The sequence below is a fragment of the Nelumbo nucifera genome, chromosome 8 (genome assembly GCF_055504915.1).
Source record: "Nelumbo nucifera cultivar China Antique chromosome 8, China Antique-T2T, whole genome shotgun sequence".
NCBI lineage: Eukaryota > Viridiplantae > Streptophyta > Magnoliopsida > Proteales > Nelumbonaceae > Nelumbo > Nelumbo nucifera.
In genome coordinates this window covers 28,633,403-28,646,025 of record NC_142656.1, presented here as the reverse complement: position 1 = coordinate 28,646,025, position 12,623 = coordinate 28,633,403, and the positions used below count along the sequence as shown (strand labels likewise).

Here is a 12,623-nt window from a genome sequence, read left to right as displayed (position 1 = left end):
ACTAAAATCCCAAGCCTTGTAAGGTGATGTAATAAGTGCTTGAGAAAACAAAGTGGTTCCATCCGAAAAAGTGGTCAAAGTGGTTTTTGTTTCCTATTACCTTCAACGTCTAATATGTGATCCTATTTCCATTTTCAATATGTTGGTGCCTTTGAAAGGAAAAGCCTGTCATAGTTTTGACTGGAAAATTTTCCCATTTGAATCAGTTATTGGAAGACTGAATACCAATCAATTATTTTCTTGGCCTTAGCCTTGAAAGACATTGAAGGTATCGATTTCAATCATTTTAGGAGTCACTAAGAGCAGAAGATTTTCATGCTTCTATTGACATGTGGAGCTTTAATTTGCACTGCATGTGGTTTATATGGTTCTTTTCCATTACCCATGTAAAAGATTTTGCATCTTTTTGGGGTAAATTCATCTTGCAACATTCACATTGCCTTTTGTGGGTAAATTCACCTTCTATGCAACATACAATTTTCTACTTCCCTGTCATTTATAGATTATGATATTTACCACATGAATTCTCTGTGGGTGAATGCTTGGATACATTATTTAACCATTCTTGGCTCATATCTTTGATTGAAACTTGATGTTTTTCCATATGCATTTCTATCTGCTCTATCTTCCTAATTCTAATGTATAACAATCCATTCAGATTTTTAGCATCCCATAGAGAACTTAAACAAGCTGTTTGTGCAGTTCGTGTTTGTAGAATGAATATATCAATTGTGATTTTAGTAGCACTGTTTTTATTATCCATTACAACCAATTAAATGGAAAGAGTTTGTATGAACATTGAAGTTTCCATTATCTTATCTAAAAAGTTATTCAGTTTCTTACTTGTTTGAAATTTGTGCATGTAGATTTAATATTTGCAGTCATGGCAGGATTGGCACCAAAAGGTTCACAATTTGATGTGCATTAATATGATCCCAAAATGAATGAGCTACAAGTCTTCTTCCCCTTCAAAAAAAAAAAAAAAGAAAATAGAATGTGAAAAATAAAATAAAAGGAAAAGAGCAGGAAGAAATAAGGAGAAAAAATGCCGGTGATACATTTGGCCTTGCATGAATTTCCTTTGTGTTTGTCCACTCTACTCTTGTGAATTTAATATGTACATAGGATTTTAAAAACTTCCTACTGATGATTTTGATTTAATGAACAGGTTCACAGCAGATGGACAAGATTGTTTTACCTCGTATGATGAGGTCTATGAAAGTTTTGATGCCATGGGCTTGAAAGAGAATATTCTGAGGGGCATCTATGCATATGGTAGGTACAGGTCCTTCACGTTCTGCTATTTTTCAGTTAAACATGTTGTGTATTCACATATCACGTTTAGCATGAAGCATTAATTGACATGCCAGTTTATGAGATCTTTCATCAAACTTGGTCTGATTGACGGTACCTGATAAATCTGACCTGGGGTTCAAAAAAATAGAAGTTCGGTATTTCTAGGTGTATTTATGTGAAACCTGACATGGTCTGGACTCCCACCTAAACATTCCTACTGTTGTCATTGGTGGTTTTATCATGAAATTTTGTGCTGCAATACACCATAAAGTTTGTTTTCCATTCATGTTATGGAACTTTTTTCTGACCTATTTAGTTTATTTTGCATGACGTTTTGATGATTTGGCACTTCTTTTTCAAGGATAGATTATAATACTGAAAGTTTTTTACTTTATTTGTCTAAGGGTTTGAAGACTCTAAAATACAGCAAAGGGGAATTTTGTCCTGCAAAGGGCTTGATGTAATTCAGCAGGCGCAATCTAGAACGGGAAAAACAGCAACTTTCTGCTCTGGAATCCTGCAGCAGCTTGATTATAATCTAATTGAATGCCAGGCCTTGGTTCTTGCACCTAGGGGTGCTCATGGTTTGGCTTTTTGTAACCGAACCGGTACTACGGTTTTTGGAAAATCGGTAACCGAAACCGAACCAAAGCCAATCGGTTAACCGGTTGACCGGTTCGATTAACCGTCAATTCAGTTCGTCGGTTTTTCGGCTTTTTAATTTTTACAATGTATATTATAAAAATATAAAAATATATAATAAAAAATTATAAATATACATAATATTATATTTTAAATAATAAATAATATATCATATATTATAAATATATTTATATATATAATGCATATTTATTAATTTATAATATATAAAAATATATATAGTATATAATATAGAAATATATGTATACCGGTCAGTTCGGTTAACCACTGGTTTTCTATATTGGTTAACCGAAACCAAACCGGTACCTTCGGTTTTTTAAAACACTGAACCGACCGGTTCAGTTAACCGATCTTTCGGTTCGGTTTTTCAGTTTTTTTTGCTCACCCCTACTTGCACCACTTGAGAACTTGCACAACAAATGGAGAAGTGTCACACTTATGGGCATTTGGTTGCCTCTAAATGACTTGCATATGTGGTTTTGCTCATGATTTTCTGCAATATCTGTAAAGGACAGTAGGACATTACTGCTATTGAGAATGAAAAGTGTGGGATATGTATGGATGTTATCTTATCATTCTACAATAGACTGCTGCTAGCACGACTATGTCCATGGATATATCATGCATATTTTCTTGAAGTGTAATCAAATTTATATTTTAGATCATTTATCAAACATTTTTCTAAAATTTTAGATTTTATGTAGTGATGAATGTAAAAAATAAGATTTGGGGCTCCATGCTATTTCAGCATGATAACCTGAATTGCTTTGTTCTAGTTTAATCTTATGTCTTTTGTTTCTTCAAATGATATTTTGTAATTTGTTTATTTATTTTTTACCCTTAAAAAAATAAACTATTCCCATTCATATGTGGAGGGACCTATAGTAGCAGATTCATGTCACCTACATATAATGGTATTATTATAATGGGTCCATGAGAAATCTCTTTGAAATTTGAAAATAGGTTCACTAGAAAGCTCGAATTCAAGCTTGAATAAGCTCGATTCATTATCGAGCTCAACCTGAATCAAGCTCGAACATAGGAATTCTTCATTCGAGACGAGCTCGAGCTCGAGCAGATTCATGTCACCTTACATTTCTAGTTTGAATCGAGCTCGAGCCCGAACTCGAGCCTTGTATTTTTCTACCGAGCTAAGCTCAAATACTCAAATATTTGGCTCGGCTCAGCTCGAATCCACCCCTAATTGAAATGAGATCTTATCAATTTCTATGGTTGATTGCTGGGATTTTGGGATGGGATTTGGTGGTTAACGTACCTAAATGATTTTAGAGTGTTGGGAGCAAGTACAAAGACGTAGAGTGAAGGAGCCAAGCAAAAATTGGGTGCTAACAACTGCAAAAAAAGGAGAAAGAGATGAGGCTATCAAGAAATTAAAGAAAGATTTACAAGAAAACAACTCATCAGAATTAATCCCCCAAACCGTAGAATTCGAGCTTCCTTCTCCCAAAACCATTGAATTCAGCAAGCTTAACAATTCGGACACACTAAGAATTTCAGATTCTCTAAGGTTCCAATTAAAGCCAAGGTTCTAATACAGCTCTAAAGGATGAGGGTGCTGACTTATGAAGTCAGAAATAGGTTTACCCTTAAACCTGAAAAGAGCAAGCAACAACTTTGTGCCATAGTTTCTCATTTTCATTAGGGAATCTCCACAACCATTTGCTAAGCAAAATCCCTCATGCATAGTTTTCAAGGCGTCAAGGCGTGGCTAGGCGATAAGGGGGCACCTTGTTGCCTAGTCACCTAGGCGATGGATTTTTTGAAGTAAAAACCACATATCCTAGGGCAGTTCCCTAGGTTCCATAACCATCTTTCCTTACTAACTATCCATAATTTTCATAAGAAAATTATAAACCTAATGTGTAAGTCTAGAAAATCAACATATTCATGAGAAGAAAAAGAAGAAAGAAAAGAAAATTCAAAAAATAAAGGGGCTGAACCCCTATTTTTTATATAAGGAAAAGAAGAAAAGAAAAGGTGGAAAAAGAAGAAGAAGAAGAAGAAGAAGAAGAAGAAGAAGAAGAAGAAAAAGAAAAAGAAATGTGATAGACAAAATTTCAAGTTCTTCCCTTATTGGTTCAGATTTTGAAGTCTTTGAGGGTTCAATAAAGCAATTAGCAAAGTTAGTGTTGATTAAACCCAAACAAATAAGAAAATAATAAAAAGAAATTAATTTATAAACACAAAAAATGAATATTTTGGTTTAATATCTATTTTATAAAAAATAACAATATAAAAGTATTTTATAAGACAGTATAAAAAAGTGCTTGACGACTGGGCAAGGTGAGCCTCCAAGGGCACCTTGTTGCCTAGGCGTTGCCTTGACAACTATGCCCTCATGATTTTTTCAATTTTCCTCACTATCTCTTGTGGCATCCTAAACACTAACGTGTAGTACACTGGAAGATTTGCATGGGTGGACTTAATAAGAGTTATTCCCCACCCCCCATCGAAATGTAGTTCCTTTTCCACCCAACTAAACGCTTCTCAACTCTTTCCACCATTGTAGACCAAAAACTAGCAGATCTGGGGTTATCACCTAGGGGTAATCCTAAGTATTTCAAAGCCCACTCTCCTTTCTCACAACCTAGGGAACTTGCCATAACCCTTAATTCTTCTTCTATATTGGTTCCAACAACAAAACTCTTCAACCAATTGATCCTCATATTAGACAACCTCTCAAAGAGTTTCACCACCAACTTCAAGTTTTCTGCCCCCTCACTATAGTCTCCACCACAAAATATCAAAATATCATCTACAAATTGCAAGTAATCAAAATACGACCTCTCCCAACTGGCCAACCTCTGAACAACTACAAGCAATTTGCTCTTGAAATCTACTTACTGAGTAATAAATAGATTGTAAGCAGCCTCTAATCCATTTACACCACAAATTCCAATCCACCAAATCATAAGCTTTCTTCAAGTCCAACATTACAGCCACTCCCTTCCTCTTTAATCACTTTTGGGCCTCCACACATTCATTAACAATTAGAATTTATTCAACTATTTTCCTATCTTGTACAAAAGCCCCTTGAGATTGTGAAATAAGCAGGGGAATCACTTTCTTAATCCTCAAAGACTGCACCTTTGCTATTACCTTGTAGATACCGATGACTAGGTTTATAGGTCTAAAGTCCTCTGGTCGGTTAGCATTGCTCTTCTTTGGGACCAATTCTATAAATGTAGAGTTCATATCCAGACTAGTAACCCCTCTTCTATGAAACTCACTAAACACTCTGAGTAGATCTCCTTTGATTATGTCCCAACAATCTTGATGGAAGGCCATTGTAAAACCATCAAGCCCCAGAGCTTTTGATCTATTCATAGAAAAAAAAAAAAACCTGCTTCATTCACCTCATCCTCTTCAATCTTCTTTCCAAGAACTGCACTTGAGTCACCCCAATGTCTCCCTATCAATGCCTTCAGCCATCCACCTTTCAATTAGAGATCTTCCATAAATTGACTTGAAATGCTCCAAAAATGCCTTAGCAATCTCACTTGATTTGTAATCTCATTATCCCCATCATTATAGATGTAATCAAGCCATGGAAAAATCTTCTATTTCCATCCCCTTCTTTGATCCACCTCTCTCTAGACTTTTGCTTCCAACTCATTTCCTCTCTCAATACTGTGTCCTCAAAGACCATCTCAATTCCCTATCACCACCAACTAAGGAGCCCTCTACCTCTTTCCTATCAATTTCCTCAATTTGAAAAATCAAATCAGCTTTTTTCTCCTCCAATCTTCCAAACTTCTCCTTATTCCATTCTTTAATTTCCATTTTCAACAGTTGTAATATCTTTACGAATTTTTTGACTTCCCACATGGTGATTGACCCAGGCTATCCCACCAAATCTTGACCTTCTCTTTAAAATCCAGGTGAGTGAGCCACATATTTTCAAATCTAAAAGGAATTGGGCCACCATCATTAATCCTCTTAAACAAACAAATGGGCCAATGGTTTGAGGTGATTCTAGGTAGAGTTCTCCCAAATAATCCTAGCCAATGCTCTTTCCAATCTAGTGAAACTAAAAATCTATCAATCTTAGACAAAATGGAATTCGCTTGGAGGTTTGACCAAGTATAGCAAGATTATCCCAACTAAGTATCTCTTAACTCAAAGGCCTCAATGAAAGTATTGAACTTTCTCATGCTTGATGTAATCCTTTGTCTACCCCCATTTGACTCACCCACAAATTTGACAACACTGAAGTCTCCTCCTGAGCACCAAGGTCCATTGAGAATTTGCCCACCAACTCTTCCAAACATTGAACTACCTCTTCCTTCCAAATTGTTATTATGCTCCTTGATGCGCCCTATGGTGGATTAAAGCTCCAATTAATATTCCTCTCTGGCCAAATAATTCTTATCTACATCTTGAATTTTAGATGTCTGGATCAAGACAAAGTCCAATCTTTCCTTCCTCATCACCTCTTTAATTGCTCTTCTTTTTGTGGCACTCCCCTAACCCCTTTACATTCCAACTAATAATCTTCATGATCACAAAGACTGAACCCAACCCCCACCTATCCTATAGGCCTCCCTTCCTTCTTCCTCCTCTAGCACTAATCTCCTTATCCCCTTCCACATCATTAATATGTTTCTCAACTTCATTTAACTTCCTTCTCCTTTTTACCTCCCTTTCCTTTGATTTCTTTGCTTTGAGGTTTCACTTCCTTAACTTTTTCCATCTTCGAGCCCATTTTGTCAACCAGATCCATCATCGGGTCATTTGCATTCTAAGCTTCTTCACTTCTTATATTCTTTCCAACTCCATCCTTTTCTTCCTTCCCCGACTCCTCACCTTCTAGTCTCTCCTAGGTCTGATTTCCTTTTGAAATCCCTTTTTCCCCATACATACCCAACCCCTTACTAGGTACAAGTACAACAAGGTCTTTAGTTTTCTTCAACCTTTCCTCCCTAGCCCCAAAATCGAGCAACCCTCCTTCCCTGTCCCCAACTATTTCTTTTCCACCAACTCCTCTTCCAAAGCCCCTCGCAAACTCTCTTTCTATAGGCACTACGAAATGCACATTGGAGCCATGGATGGGATCTGAAAAAATCTGTAGAACTAGAAAGGTAGAGATTACAGATTAGTATCAAAAGCTAAACCAACAATGTTACAGAGGTTACCAGTATTTGATTGAGAGGAAGACACAATAGGAGATAGAGTAGCAGCTCCTTTGAATCTCTGTTTCTTTTAGTGACTCTCCACACCCCTAGCATCAATACTATTCACTTGGGAGTTGGGAGGGCTTCAAACTTGCACTAGACTTAGCCAACTCAAGTGTTGATCTCCCTGCCAAATTATCCTTTGCAGTTTCTTGGTTCCCTTGCCAAATCATCAACTAGTCATCTTGTCCTTGTCATTCGCATGGACTCTTGTCCTTATCCCTTGGATACCTTTGTTTACCTCCTAACATTGAAATTGATTCTTTAGGCCACTACCTGAAATTCGCCACACTTCCCTACTTCTTCCTTTATTGGTGTGAAATTGCTTCTTGCTTTGTACACCCTTCTTGTTATCATCGATCTTTCTTCCCTTAAAGAGAGAAACTAGGTGAAGGTCATTGTCACTATCCAAACAAACTTGAACCGTGTCTTCACAATCGACCCATTGCTCATCTTCTTCATCTTCTCTCCATTCAGCCTTGGCCCCGGCATAGCAAGGGTTAGGCCTGTCTCGCCTCACCCATTGCATCTGGGAAGAATTTGCCCATGTTCAACTGTCAAAGTTGATGGGGATAATAATAGATCAATTTTATTGTCCCCCCTCACCTCACACTTGCTCCTGCACATGCCTCTTAAGTCGTCATGTGGTGGGTTCCTAGAAATCGAGTCAGCTCAACAATTCATTCTCAGTTCAACAATTGCCCTCCCTTTTTAATGCTTCTGCATAGGATAAGTCTCCCTTTGTCTCAATCGTTTTGATAAAATTCAAAAAAAAAATTGAAAATCCCAAATTTAATGGTAAGATGGAGCAAAACGGTATATTATTCAGCGGTCCACCTTCTAAAATAGGGAACCTAACATTGGGCTTATTAATGATAAGCATATGATATTTGGCTTCCAACTTATTGAATATATCCCATTTGGCACATCTTTACACGCAGTCTTTCGGTTGTTTACAAGTCGGGGCAGACCGCACCACGGTCTTTTTTCCGTTTGGTTCATAAGAGATCTAACCGCCAAAAGTCAGTGTGCCGAAAAGACGCGAGAAGCCCATTTTGGGCTGATTTCGGGAAGCTCCAGATGGAGCTTTTCGCATCTTTCTCGCTTTATTCTCACACAGAAAGACAAGGAAAGACGCATGGTAGCCAAAACTAGCTTCGGGCTGCTCAAATCTTCATGCAAAAGCTCAATGCGTCTTTTGAATGTCAAAGCTACCAGAAGATCTTCCCAAAAAGACTTTCCAAACAGCCGCATAATTATTATCACCTAGGACAAACAGGCCCATTGATTTGCAAACTTCAACTTCTACATTTACAACCTTTTCCAAATCCACTAATTTTTCAATTACATGGCTTTCATCCAATAGACTAATTCAACCTCTTTCTTTTCCAAGACCCACCATATTATCTCTCAAAGACTCTATTGTATTTTTTTCTAGACCAATGAACACCATATACACATCTCCTTTCTTCTCTCTAAACTTTTCTATCAATTTTCTCAAAAGAAAGATAGCTTCCATGGTTGATCTCCCTAAAGTAACATGGACCCAAAAGAAATAACAAAAACTTGAGAAAAAAAAAAAAAACAATAGTAAATCTATCTCTTATACTTCATAGAACCTCAAGGGGTGAACAAGTATTGCATGCTTCCCCCATTGTTCTGGGATATAGCCATGATACTTGAATTGGCAGTCATGAAGAATAAGACCTACTTGTTTGTATTCCATTTTTATAATTTATAATTTTTTTTTTATTTACTACCAAAAAATATATGAAGAAACAGAAGCAACTAAACCTCCAAATGTGAGTTCAAGGTGATAAAATCAACTAAGCACTAACAAGATAGAGTGAGATAAGATTGAATTTGAATTAGAAGAAAAGACCAAAAAACTACAACTAGATTCAATGGTACAAGTTGAAGATGTGACTAAAGTTCTGGATTCTTGCACTATTTATCTCATGCTTCTATTCCTTTTCCCTGTGAAGTGATGAACCTCTCTTTTCTTGTAGGGATCAACTCGAAGGAAAAAGGAGTTGGCAAAACTAATGTTGAAGCGAGGAAGAAGGGTCAATTATGGTGTTAAAGAGTGGAAAAAGCAGACAGAAGTAGGACAGGGGAGATCAAGATAGGAATGATGAGAGGACTAAAAGATAAGAGAAAAAGAAAAGAGAGAGAATTAGGATTCTTACCAGAGATTGTCATCAGCGACACAGTTTCAAGTTTCTTTGCTGCCTAGTTAGAGTCATTTGGAGAGGACCACTACCGCCTAGAAATCAATCTTTTTTGTTGGGAGGTCTATCACAATAAAATTAATACTATGGAAAACTTGCAATGGGAAATACAATCCTAGTGTTTATCTCCTCATTTATGCCCAATGTGCAAAGCTAATGGTGAAAATTCTTTTCATCTGCTAAATCTCCAATTTTATGATTGCTATCTGGGTTAACTTTTTGTTGTTGTTTGGGTGCAGGTGAAGGCCGCCAGATGACCTGAAACAATTGTTTGATGAATCCTTTACTCCTTCAACGAAGGAGGCAAGATGTTGTGAAGGTGTGCAAAGGCTGCTACTTTATGGTGTCTGTGGGAAGAGACGAACAATCACATTTTTAATGATAAAAAATGGTCTAAGGATAAGCATTGACAACATATCCATCAAATTGGCACATTGATTTAGGACTGAGGAGATGATTGCCCCATTTAAGACCGAGTGTGTTATAAGAAGTTAAAGGGAAGTTGCTGATTCTGCTCCAAAAAGATCAAGAATACAAGCAGAGTAGCAAGCACCACTGTTTCCATTTTTTCAAACTGAACTTTGATGGGTGCAGCTTACGCAACCCAGGCCCATCGGGATATGAGATGTGGTAAGAAATCCTTTCTGTGATGTTTGATCATGCACTTTGGAGCTATAGATGTGGGGGTTCGACCAGAGCAGAATTGAAAGTTGTTAACAGGTTTAGAAAAGGCAAAAGAAATGGGATATAACAAGCTAATAGTAGAAGGGGACTCCAAGGACATAATAGGCTGGTTGGGAACTAATGAAGAGGGGCCATGGGAGCACGGATATGAAATCAGAGAAGCAAAAGAGAAATTGAAGGAATTGAGAGCAGTCATTCAATGGACACCAAGGTCTGCTAATTGTTTTTCTGATGGGCTGTCAAAGCAGGAGGTAACAAGGAATTCAATGTATTGGGGAATAGTACAGTAAGGAGGAAGACTGACCATATCCATTCTCTCTTATGTACTATATAGCACATGGGAGCACCATAATTTAAAAAGAAACTTTTTCTTGAGGCACCAAGACCTTCTGTACTTCATTTGTTGAACTATAAGTTGGGACTTGGGATTAGCTGAACACCCACGTGCAATAGCAATACCCCTAACGGAGACTGACAGGAGTGGATTCAAAATGTTCATTTGTTTTGTTTTTATTTTCATTTATTCTCCTCAAGCCCTAACCCTCTTCCTTGCCCCTTTCTCCCCCATTCCACCCTCTACTCGCCCACCATCAACTTCTACCACTGGCGCCCCCTCCCCCGTTCTCCCCGTATGGGATGTCTTCTACTTCCTTATGAGCAGAAAGTTGAATACTAAATGAAGCAGATTTAGTAGTTCCAGATTTGAAATACGAAATTACAAAGGAAAACTAGATGAAGTCACAATTTCTAGCAGAGGGAAACTTCACCCATCCATATATCTAGCTTTATTACAGGAGCCAACGTCATATAAAATGTAATTAGAAAAGTTAAAATGGAAGAACTGACGAGTTACGAAGGAAAAACAAGAAATTCTCTATCCTAAATTCTAGAATTTTTGGCGAAGGCCACATTTGCTTTTAACCACTAAATACCATAATCTGTTGTTCAGTTGCAAATCCCAATTATGGTTTTCAAAGCAATAACACTTGCATTAATCTCCATCATAACTTTCCAAGCAATAATACCTTAATCTGCATTCCAAAGCTTGCAGTTTCAATTTCAAGCCATCAACAAGGGGAGTTGAAGGAAGAGCTTTTTCTCAATGGGATTGGAATTCCAAATCATTGGCCATGATAGGAAAACTCGATGATTGAATAGAACCACTTAAGCCTACAATTCAGACTCGGATCAGTTGGTGCAATTGATGCAGACCGGGAGAATACCTAACTCGATCAGATAATATACAATAGGTATCGAAGTCTACAAACCAAATGCAGATATATTTGACTAATAACAGAGTTGTAGAAACGTTTAACTATTAACCAAGTTGTATATTTCTATAACTTACCTGGTTTTGTGGTGTTGTCGCCGGGCGTGGGAGGTGGCCAGATTTGCAGCGGCGCGTTCGTGGCGAGAGAAGACGAATAGAACAGGGACTACCGAGAGGGTGAGGGAGGGATCGCCGGTTGTGGAAATTGATGGTGACCGGCGGGGGAGTAGAGGGTGGAGGAGTGAGAGAAAGGGGAGAGGAAAGTGTTGGGGCTCGAAGAAAAAAAAAAAAAACATGAAAGCAAAATAAAACGAAACAAAATGCAAAATTTTGAAATTATTTCCGCCAAATGACCCATAGTTGAATTTGTGTTGAGGCATCTGACATCTCCATCCCTCCAACTCCAGTGGAGCCGCAAATCTTCAGGCTCTCTCCCCCCACCCTTAAATCTAGGGGTGACCATCGGCATTCGGCCAGCCTACCTCTAATAAGGGTTATAGCCTAAGCCCCGGCCCAGCTTCTGGGCCTGAAACATAAGCTAGGGCGGGGTCAGCTCTGATTTCAGCGCTTAGTCTTATATTTAAAATAATTATTAGCGGAGCCCATTGTGAGTCAAATTGATTCTAACCTAAACATTATTTTTGGGTTATTATTGTTAGATAATAAATAAATTTGTATTATTTTTTGAAAAAATTTTTAAATTATCCCTAAGTTGTAAGAAATTGACTAGAACATCTACTCTTTGCAAAATCCCCTACACCCCATTCATTTACCATTATCTTACTTATCATCGTTTACTCAAATAAAATTTACTTGGGTAAGTTTGGCCCTGTTTGGCAATGTTTCCACTTGTTTCTGTTCTTTTAGAAATTTCTGTGTTAGAATAAGAATTTTATTTCTTGCTCTTCAAGAATAACAAAGGTGTTTGACAAATTGTTTTTCAAGAATGGATTTTCGTTCAACAGAAATAGAAACGATATAAAAACTATTTCTTAAGGAATCCCCTAGTTTTAGCCTATCTTCCCCTTAGATAAGGGAAAAATTATTTCACTATAACTGATCAATGCAACACAAACAATAAACATGGCTCTTCTAAAAAAAATTAGACAAGAAAGACATGGTCGGGAATACTGAAAAGATCGCCCATAAACACATTTTTACATAGAAATAAACATCGTTCTTCTAAAAAAATAGAGAAGAAAGACATGGTTTGGGAATACTGAACAGATCGCTAATTAACACATTTTTACTTAGAAATAAACCAGCCACAAGAAACCAGCCATCTAA

At 37.4% G+C, this 12,623-nt stretch overlaps 1 protein-coding gene across 4 annotated transcripts in view; it reads right to left on the bottom strand.

Annotated features, from left to right (window-relative positions):
- LOC104605336 (uncharacterized) overlaps nt 1-11,810 on the bottom strand; it is a 32,044-nt gene extending 20,234 nt beyond the window's left edge. Inside the window, exons 1-2 of one of the 4 annotated variants that reach the window (XM_010270059.3) lie at nt 11,415-11,810; nt 11,092-11,289 (exon numbers count right to left, since the gene is read on the bottom strand). The gene's annotated coding sequence lies outside the window, so the exon portion shown is untranslated. Of the gene's footprint in view, nt 1-843; nt 967-11,091; nt 11,290-11,414 lie in introns of all 4 variants that reach the window. The other 3 variants (XM_010270057.3, XM_088893435.1, XM_010270058.3) reach the window with 3 other exon arrangements.
- Between the last annotated feature and the right edge of the window lie 813 nt (nt 11,811-12,623).